At 51.7% G+C, this 9,374-nt stretch overlaps 1 non-coding gene across 1 annotated transcript; it reads right to left on the bottom strand.

The window, feature by feature from the left end:
- Nucleotides 1–3,084: 3,084 nt before the first annotated feature.
- LOC129485535 (U6 spliceosomal RNA) lies at nt 3,085–3,190 on the bottom strand. Its single transcript, XR_008658680.1, has one exon. It is a non-coding gene; the product is annotated as a U6 spliceosomal RNA (small nuclear RNA).
- Nucleotides 3,191–9,374: the final 6,184 nt, after the last annotated feature.

Raw genomic sequence — 9,374 nt, 5'->3', positions numbered from 1 at the left:
TGTGTGTGTGAATGTGTGTGTGTGGATGAGTGTGTGTGAGAGTGTGTGTGGGATGAGAGTGAGTGTGAGCCACCGTGCCCGGCCAATATTTAAACATTTTAAGACTCTTGACATAATAAGATGCATTTCAGAAACATTATACTAATTGGCACTCCCAGCAGCAGAGTATGTGTATTTAAATGACTGCACAATTTTTTAATTATCCTGTTATTTTTTCTTAAACTGATGCAAATCTGTTTTGGAAACCAGATAACATAATATAATATAAGTGTATGTATATAAACATACACAGACCTATACATCTATTTGTATATATACATATGTGTATACACACAGATACAGATAAATATCTTTCTCCAAATAATCTTAACGATCTGGGCACCAATATGAATGCTAAAGGCCTTTATTGCCTCTTCTACAGAATAGTGATAAGGAAACCAATTACAAAGGACAGAAGAGTGAAGTCTGGATACCACTCGCATCACGTAATCAACGTGAACATCAGAAACGAAACACATCACAGTTGTGCCCCACCTGTTAGGATGCAATGAAAAAAAACCACAGCATCAAACAGACTCTTCTATTATCCCCATAAACTACTGAGGTTTCCTAGAAAGTCAAATGTCTCAGCATCGAATCTACCATTAAACAGTTCAGTAAGAAAAAAAGTGTTATTTGCATAGTACTTGCAACTTTTCTATAAGCTTGACATTGTTTCAAAATAAAACGAAAAATATATGGTCAGAGGCACAGTGGGGGAGGAAGGGAGGGCGTCATCACCCCTAAACATCGTCAAAGGCCCTGCTCTTGGTTCCAGGTTCTGCTGTCCTCTTCAACTGTTAATAATTTTCAAAGGGGCGCTGTGTGTTCATTTTGCAGGGGCCCCACCGATTATGTAACCAGTGCCAGGAGCGGCTCCCCTGTTGCTAATCTCTGGCTTTCCTTTTCCTGGCACACATTTCTTTGTTGCATACGTGCGGGTGAGCATTTCTGAATCCTGACACTGGGACCTCTCCCTTCCAGATCTGCATGAGTCTGCTATGCTGGAGGACGGGAGACGCTGCTGACTCAGATTATTCTCCAAGCTCAACAAGCCCTCGTGGTTGGCCTAGGCAATAAGCAGAGCTTAGATAGGCCCATGTGCGAAATCTTTGGCCGGGGGGAGTTCTGCCACTGGCTCCACGGATCTATCTTGGTTCAAGATATTCCCTTGATGAATATTCAGATTATGTAAATTCTTCTCTTTTTTCAGCAGCTAAACCACTAGGTTGGAACCACGGACAAGTTCAGTTTTTCCTCTGGATATCAATCAGTTCTTCTACCTCAATGCCTGACATTTCTTTAGTCTTCAAGTCCTTCTTCTTCCTCTTTGTTTGGCTGAAGGAAGAATAACCATAATGGTGGTTAGGAGCTGGGGTTAAATCCAGTTCTGCCACCCACAAACTATGTGGCTTGAGCAAGTTACTTAACCTCTCTTTGCCTCAGTGTTATCATCTGTAAAATGGGATTAATAATAACATCAGCCCTTACTCAGCTTTAAATCTTTCCCTGACTACCCACCTGACAAAACCCAGATCCTTGATGAGGAGTGACAGGACCTCCCTCCTTACCCCCCTGGGGCATCCAGAGCCCCTCCTGTCTCCGTCTGTGCTAGACGCTTTCTCACACTTGGCCTCATTTAGTTCTGGCCGTGGATTTGCAGGGGGTATTATCTTCTCTATTTTACAGGTGAGGAACTCGAGCTTCTGAGGCTGAGGAACTTGCCCCACATGTCACTGGCCGGTGGGAGAGCTGGAGTCAAACCAGGACCTCAATGTCCTTCCTCTTCAGCATGTGCCCTGATGTCCCCATGTGCTCCAGCCCAAGCCAGATTTTCTGTGATTTCCAGAACATTCTGTGCTGTTTCGTTCCTCGGTTTGTCTATCTACAGCTCTCCTCCCCAGTGCATTCAGAAAGGGATGAGTACATACACTTGGCAAAAGTGGGGTGGGTGTGGGCGCGAGGGAACGGACGGTAGACAGGAGGGTGGGAGTGCTGGAGTAATAGAAGCAGTGTTTTCGGGAGGGTTTTTGAGCAGGGTGGGAATGTGCCCCCAAGCCCTCCCTTTCCTGAAGGTGGAGTTCTGGCTTTCTACGTGGGATTCTGAGACCGAAGCCTGTGGTTTCAGCATTTCAGACTGAGGTTGAAAAGTGCACAGAGCGCGTCTGCCTTTGATGAAGTTAAAAGCAGCTTCCTCTGGAGTGCAGCGGTTGTCATGGCGAGGCATAATTACCAGGGCTTGACTGGAATTGGGAGTCACTGCCCAATCATTGATGATTGATCCGCACACCTTTCCTTTCTTCCCCTGCAAGAGATTTCCCTGGAAGACAGGCATAGCCATGAGAAGGCACTTCAGGCCGACATGATTCCTAACGCTCAATGTGAATCACTTTCTTTTCTTGACCGGGGCCAAAGAAAGATATTTTGTTGCCAAAGGCAGCTTATGATAGGGACCTAATGATTTGCAGTATTCCCCGGACATCCCCGGAGTTCCATTTCAAACCCCAGTGCACCAAGAGTCCTGTTTCACCTGCCAACTTCCTGACCCCACCTTGCACTTGGCTTCTCCAGGGCTTGCCCCTTCCTCTTCCCGAGAGTGGAGCCCTGAAGAAGCAGTGCCTAGGATTTCACAAGTCTCACCCTAGTAGTTATCCCAACCGTTAACTATGATTTCACTGAACCTTACCCATCCTTCAAGGCTCAGCTCAAGCTTCCTTGGTGAAGCACTCTCAGCGGGGAACGCACGCCTTCCGGCTTCCTCCACGACGCCCCACAGCTCTTGGCCTGTGCCATATTCATTCATTCACTCACTCAACATCGATTGACCACCTACTAAGTGCCAGGCAACTGTACTGGGTTCTGGAGCCTGGACAAAACAGACAAACGTCTCTGTCCTCATGGGGCTTAAAACCTTGTGTGGAGCAGACAGTAGACGTGGTATATAGGTAAGGTAGGTAGTGCGTTAGAAGGTGACACGTGCCAAGGAGAAAAATAAGCAAAGGCGAGGTAGGAAGTGTCAGGAAAGGGGGTTTCCATTATTTATGTGTCTATTTTTTGAACACCACGAATCTGTGTGTCATCCTTGCATAGAGACTGGCTCATCTTCTCCATATTGTTCCAATTGTAGTGTATGTGCGGCCACACGAAGCACTGGGATTTCCATTTTAAAGAGGGGACCAGGAGGGATTCACAGAGAAGAGACCTGTGAGTGGAGAACGGCAGGGAAGGAGAAGGTGAGTCATCTGAGTGTTTAGATATAAGGACGTTCCAGGCAGAGAGGCCAGCCAGCACAAAGTCCCCGAGGTAGGAGGGAGCCTGGCATGTTGGAGTGACAGCTTCTGGAGTGGAGGGAAGGAGGGGATGAGCTGGGGGAGACAAGCTCAGAGAGGAGAGGAGGGCAGATCCTTAAGGCCCTGTGGGGCATTGCGGGGACACTGGCTTGTACGTGAGCGAGAAGCAGAGCCCTTGGACGGTTTCTGACAGATCACTCTGTTGCTTTGAGAATAGATCACAGTAGGGGCAGGGGTGGAAGTAGAAACCTGTTGCCACCTGACAGATGATCCAGTTTGGAGCAGGCTGGCACAGTTGGGGTGGTGACAAGTGACCTCTGGCTGTGCTTTGATGGTAGGACCACCTGTTTGGTGATGGATTGGAAGCGGGCATGAAGAAGGAATGAAGTGGGTATGAGGAATGTACCGGGGCAACTCTGCCATGGCCTGAGCCTCCGAAAGGCTGGCAAGGTCATGCAAGAGGGGAAGTGGAGGGTAAGACCAGTGGGGGTGTGATGGGAGACCTGGGTTCCAGTCCGGGATGTTTATGAGACACCCAAGGGGAGAGGTCAAGGAGGTGTTTGGAGATACGGGTCTGGAGCTCATGGAGGGGTCTAGTCCATGGACCTCTTGGGAGTCATCACTGACGAGGTGATCTATGAAGCCACAAGATGGGATGAGTGCACCAAGCGAGTGACAAGAGGTCCCAGGATGGACCCTGGAGCCACCGTCACTAATCAGTGAGGAGGAACAAGCACGCAAGCCAGTGATGGAGAAGGAAAACCACAGTGCGGCATCAGGAAACAGAGGGCTTAAAGGGCTTCAAGGAAAAGGGAGAGGCCACCCCATTGGCGCTGCTGGGAGGTGAGTAGGATGAGGGTCAAGGACCAGCCAGCAGATTTAGTGATAAGATGGTCAGAGCCTTCCAATGGAGCATTGATAAGAAAGTCCTATTGGAGGAGGGCTAGAGAAAAATCAGGAGGCCAGGCATGGTGGCTCACGCCTGTAAACCCAGAGAGGCCAAGGCAGGCATATCACTTGATGCCAGGAGTTCGAGGCCAGCCTGGCAGACTGGCCAATGTGGTGAAACCCTGTCTCTCCTAAAAATACAAAAAAAATTAGCCGGGGGTGGTCATGGACACCTGTAATCCCAGCTACTCTGGAGGCTGAGGCAGGAGAATCACTTGAACTCAGGAGGTGGAGGTTGCAGTGAGCTGAGATCGCGCCACTGCACTCCTACCTGGGTGACAGAGTGAGACTCCATTTCAAAAAAAAAAAAAAAACTCAGGAAAAAAACCCCTAGAGACTGTAAGGCTAGACAGCACTTTGTAGGAGTGTTGTCGTAAAGGGAACAGAGAAAGGGGGCAGTACCTGGAGGGGGATGGGGCCAGGATGGAGTTGTGGGGGGTGGGAGAGGAAAGCATTGTAGGGCACTATGGCTGCTGAGAAGGGTCCGGGAGGGGTCCTCCCGGATGGGGCTGCACACTGAGCAGCTTTCAATAAATTCTCTCTTCTCACCACACTCCAAATTCTCGCCTTGAATTATTTCCTGCACAAGACCCAGGAGCCCTCTCTTGTGGTCGGGATCAGGACGCCTTTTTCAGGCAGAAAGATGGCCACATGGGGGAGCAGGTCCTGGGGAGTCTACTGTGTCTTGGGCAATGTAGGGGCCACTTAGGCTTGGGGTCTGTCGTCTAAAGTGGAAGGAGTCCACCTGGCTTCCCTGCGGCTCCCCTGCCGGGCAGCTGCTTTGGGGTCCACAGAGCAGTGAGGTCTCGGTGCTGCCATTTACGGCTGTGTGATCTCTACCATGCTGTTTGATCTCTCCGAGTCTCCATTTCTTCATCTGTGAAGTAGTGACAACACCTACCACCAAAAATGCATTAAAGATCAGAGGTAGATTTTTTTAAATTATTTTTTCAGAGACAGGGTCTCACTATGTTGTCCAGTCTGGTCTCAAATTCCTGGGCTCAAGCGATCTGCCTGCTTTGGCCTCTCAAAGTGCTGCGATTACAGCTATAAGGACTAATGAGTTAGGGCTGGAGTGTTCATGTTCGATGGAAAGGAGCCGTCTTCTCCCCTCTCTGGGCATTTGGGACCAGTATTTTCTCTTTGTATCCTCCAAAAAACATGCCACTTAAGTGCTGACCACATGGAGATTATAGTCGATAAATGCCTCCCGGCTGAATAATTAACTGCATAATGAGCATTTGTCTTTGTGTGAGTGATGAGACTATCAAAACCTAGAAGAGGGTGAAAGCAAGGTGAACACACCAGCCTGTTTCACCAGCAGTGTTTTTTCTCTATAATCCTTGGCCATTTTGAACTGTCAGATTCTGATCTTAACTGCAGAGTTATAAATAAAATGCATGATTTGTACCTGTCCTACTTAGAAGAAAAATATGTGAGATCACATACAATACAAGGCACAGATATAATAGAGCCATTCAAACAAGGGTGAGAAACACGATTAGACGACTGGGCTGGAGGCGGCAGGAGAGATGCCCTATGCGTGCACATCGGACTTGCTGAGGTGGAGGGAGTGCATTGATCTGACTGAAGACAGTGCGCTGTGTTTGCAGTATCTAGATCAACCATGTTTTTTTTTCTGTGTTTGGGAATATGGCAGGTTTCAGGTACCGTTTAGGGCACAGCTTCATCCAGGAGGGAGGCCGTGATACCGTTTGGATATTTGTCCCCTCCAAATCTCCTGTTGGAATGTGATCCCCAGGGTTGGAGGTGGAGTCTGGCGGGAGGTGTCTGGATGGTGGGGACGGATCCCTCCTGGGTGGCTCAGTGCCCTTTGCAAGGGAGTGAGTGCATGCTCACTCTTAGCTCCCGTGAGAACTGACTGTGAAAAGGAGATCGCACCACCTCCCAGCTCTCTCGCTCCCTCTCCAGCCCCCCCTCCCCCCCTCACTCCCAGTCTCGCCCTGTGAGGTCTGCACACGCTGGCCTCCTTTCGCCTTTCTCCATAAGAGGAAGCAGCCTGAGGCCTCACCAGAAGCAGACGCTGGCTCCATGCTTTGGGTACAGCCTGTGGAACCATGAGCCACATAAACCTCTTTTCTCTCTAAGTCACTCAGCCTCAGGTGTTCCTTTATAGCAACACAACCACACTAAGACATTCCTTCCAAGTGGCCCTGGGAACAGCCCCTGAAACACCAGGCTTTCTCTGGGCTAGTAATGAGCAGCCTCCTGGAAAAGGGGCACCGAGCACCCCATTACCCACAGACAGGAGGGACACAGAGGCCCGCCTTCAGGGCTCCCCCAGCAAACTCAGTGGTGGGTGTGCCTGAGGTTGGGGGCTGTCCCTTCCCGAGGAGTCCCAAAGACCCCTTTGCTGCATAAAGAAGCAAAGGAACTACCTAGGGAGAAGCCACCCTGGGGCCCCACAAGTGGAGTTGTGACATCTGCTGTAGCTCCTGTGACCATGAGGATCACATGGGACCCAGACACCTGGGACTGAGCCTCCTCACTGCTCCTCCCTCACCTCCTTGTGCCCCAGCCAGACTTTCCTCCTGTGCTATGGCTCTCTAAATGCCCGTCCCGGCAGGCAGGACCAAGCCAGGCTGACATCCTCATGAAGGAACTTGGTTCCTTCCTTCTGCGGCCTCCTCCGATTTGTGAGATATGACAGTGATCATAAGGATGCTGCCTCGTGGGCCTCCTCCTTCAAGGCTTAAAATAAAGGACTGCGTGTCCTGGGTGCTGATTGTGTGGTTGAGGAAGCCGAGGCAGGTGCACAGTCATGCTGGGGCTGGTGGGTGACTGGAGCCCAGAACCCGCCTGGCTTCGGGGAGAAGCTTCATGCAGGGTGTCTGTCTAGCAGAAGCCAGCTATGTTGTGAGCAGTGGCTCAGGGTGGCTCTCTGTGGCCCTGTGACCTTGAATGAGTCACTCCTCATCTCTGGACTCAGTATCTTCCTCAATGAAAAGTGGGGGGTGGGGGGTGAGGGTGGGGATGACAGCAGAGGGCCCCCAAGTCTCCTTTGGGATTCTGTAGCAAGGATAGTGATGCTGCACCCTCAGTTTTTAAGTCACAGGTCAGAAGGAGCTCTCCGGAGCCCTCCCAGAGGCCGGGCACACAGACACCTGGCGCCGGGAGAGCACAGCTGGGCCTGGGCAGGCTCATCCCATCCCACAGCTCCCTCTAAAGCCGTTCTGCCAGCTTACACGGTGTGTCATGAGAGCCTGGTAATGCACTGGCTGTGATTGAAATGAGCTGTCTGCCTTAATTAAGCTTACAGAGACTAAATGTGGCTGCTGACACGCTGAATGTAAATTACCTCTGATTCACATTTGGAATGGCTCCTCATGTCCCCTTTCTGTACATAACTGTCATGTGGCAAGATCTGGAATTGTTTTTTCTGGAGTTTGACGCTTGAGGGGGTTTAACTCTGGGGCTCTGCCCAAATCCCACCATTCATAGCTTTTGCTTTAGTCTGTGTGACACCATGACTGGTCAAATGACGGAGTCAGTCCTGAAAGACCAAAAGTCCTTTAGGACCCGGGGGTGAGTGTTGCACAGGTGTGGTCTGACCAGTGTCAGAACATGGACAGAGGCTGCTCTCAGACAGCTGGGTTTCTGTAGGACCTGCACCCGTGAGGCCTGGGCCTTCTCCGGCAGGCCCTCAAAACATGTTGAGGCCTGTTGTGTGCGCTGAGGTCTGAGGTCTGAGACTAGTTGGCTCCAAAAATAAACAATCGAGTCAGTCTTGAAAAGTTATAACAGAAACAAACCTCTCGGCAAAGAAAAGGAGGAGTCGTTGCCTAAAAGCCTCTTACGGAGTAAGGCGAGAGAGGAAAATAAATGGGGCAAGGCAGTGTATAATTAAGCGTAACCTGAAGGGTGTGGCACGGCCCGTGAAAGTGTCGGGCACACAGCAAGGCAGAGGAGCAGGGAGGGCAGAGGAGCGGGGAGGGCAAATGAGCGGGGAGGACGCAGGAGCAGGGAGGGCAAACGAGCGGGGAGGATGGAGGAGCAAGGAGGGCAGAGGAGCGGGGAGGGTGAAGGAGCGGGGAGGATGGAGGAGCAGGGAGGGCAGAGGAGCAGGGGGGGCAGAGGAGCAGGCAGGAGAGAGGAGTGGGGAAGGCAGAGGAGCAGGGAGGATGGAGGAGCAGGGAGGATGGAGGAGCAGGGAGGGCAGAGGAGCGATGAGGGCAGAGAAGCCAGGAGGGCAGAGGAACTGGGAGGGGGGAGGAGCGGGGAGGAGGGAGGATTGGAGAGGGCGGGGGATCGGGGAGGGCTTGAGCCCTTGTTGCGGCTTCCAGGTGGGGCCCGGAGGGAGACAGATGCCGGGGGTGATGTGGAAGAGAAGAGAGGGTGTACCAGGCAGCAGGGGGCCGGGACAAAGGCACAGAGGGCAGCTAAGAAAGGCCTGGGTAACGAAGCACTACAAACCACTTGACTTAAAACAATAGAACTTTCTTTTCTCACAGTTCTAGAGGCCAAAGCCTGCAGTGAAGGTGGGAGTCGCGCCTGCTCCCTCCGAAGGCTCCATGGGAGGGTTCTCCCCGCCTCCTCCAGCAATTCGTGCTGCGGGCAGCCCCTGGCGTCCCTCGGCTTGCAGAGCATCACGCCAATCTCCACTTCTGTCGCCACACAAGCTTCTCCCCATGGGTTTCTGTCTGTGTCTGTTTTCCCTTCTTCTAAGGACTATTGGATTCGAGTCCACCCTCATCAAGTGTGACCTCCTCTTACATGATCTTATTCCAAATAAGGTCACATTCACAGGTCCTGGGGGTAGAGCTTCAACATGCTTGTTCAGGGGACACATTTTAACCCATAACATCATATACAGAGGCCGGAGAGGCCAGCCTGCCTGACCTTTGGGGGAAGTACTGCTGAGGAGCATTGGGGAATGAGGTTGGAGGAGGATGTGGGGCAGGCAGGGTTCTGGGTGGTCTCGGAGATGACGCCACAGCCATGGCAGTGGCCACCAGGGTCTCCTCCCTGAGAACCTGCCACAGCATTGGTGGGGTGGAGGTGGCGGGTGACGCAGCGGGGGGTCACGGCCAGCCCAGGGGAGAATCACAATGCAGGCACTCGGGGGTCTGGCATCCT

Source organism: Symphalangus syndactylus, chromosome 6 (assembly GCF_028878055.3).
Source record: "Symphalangus syndactylus isolate Jambi chromosome 6, NHGRI_mSymSyn1-v2.1_pri, whole genome shotgun sequence".
Taxonomy (NCBI): Eukaryota; Metazoa; Chordata; class Mammalia; order Primates; family Hylobatidae; genus Symphalangus; species Symphalangus syndactylus.
The sequence above is the reverse complement of the archived record's forward strand: the minus strand, read 5'-3'. Positions and strand labels throughout refer to the sequence as shown.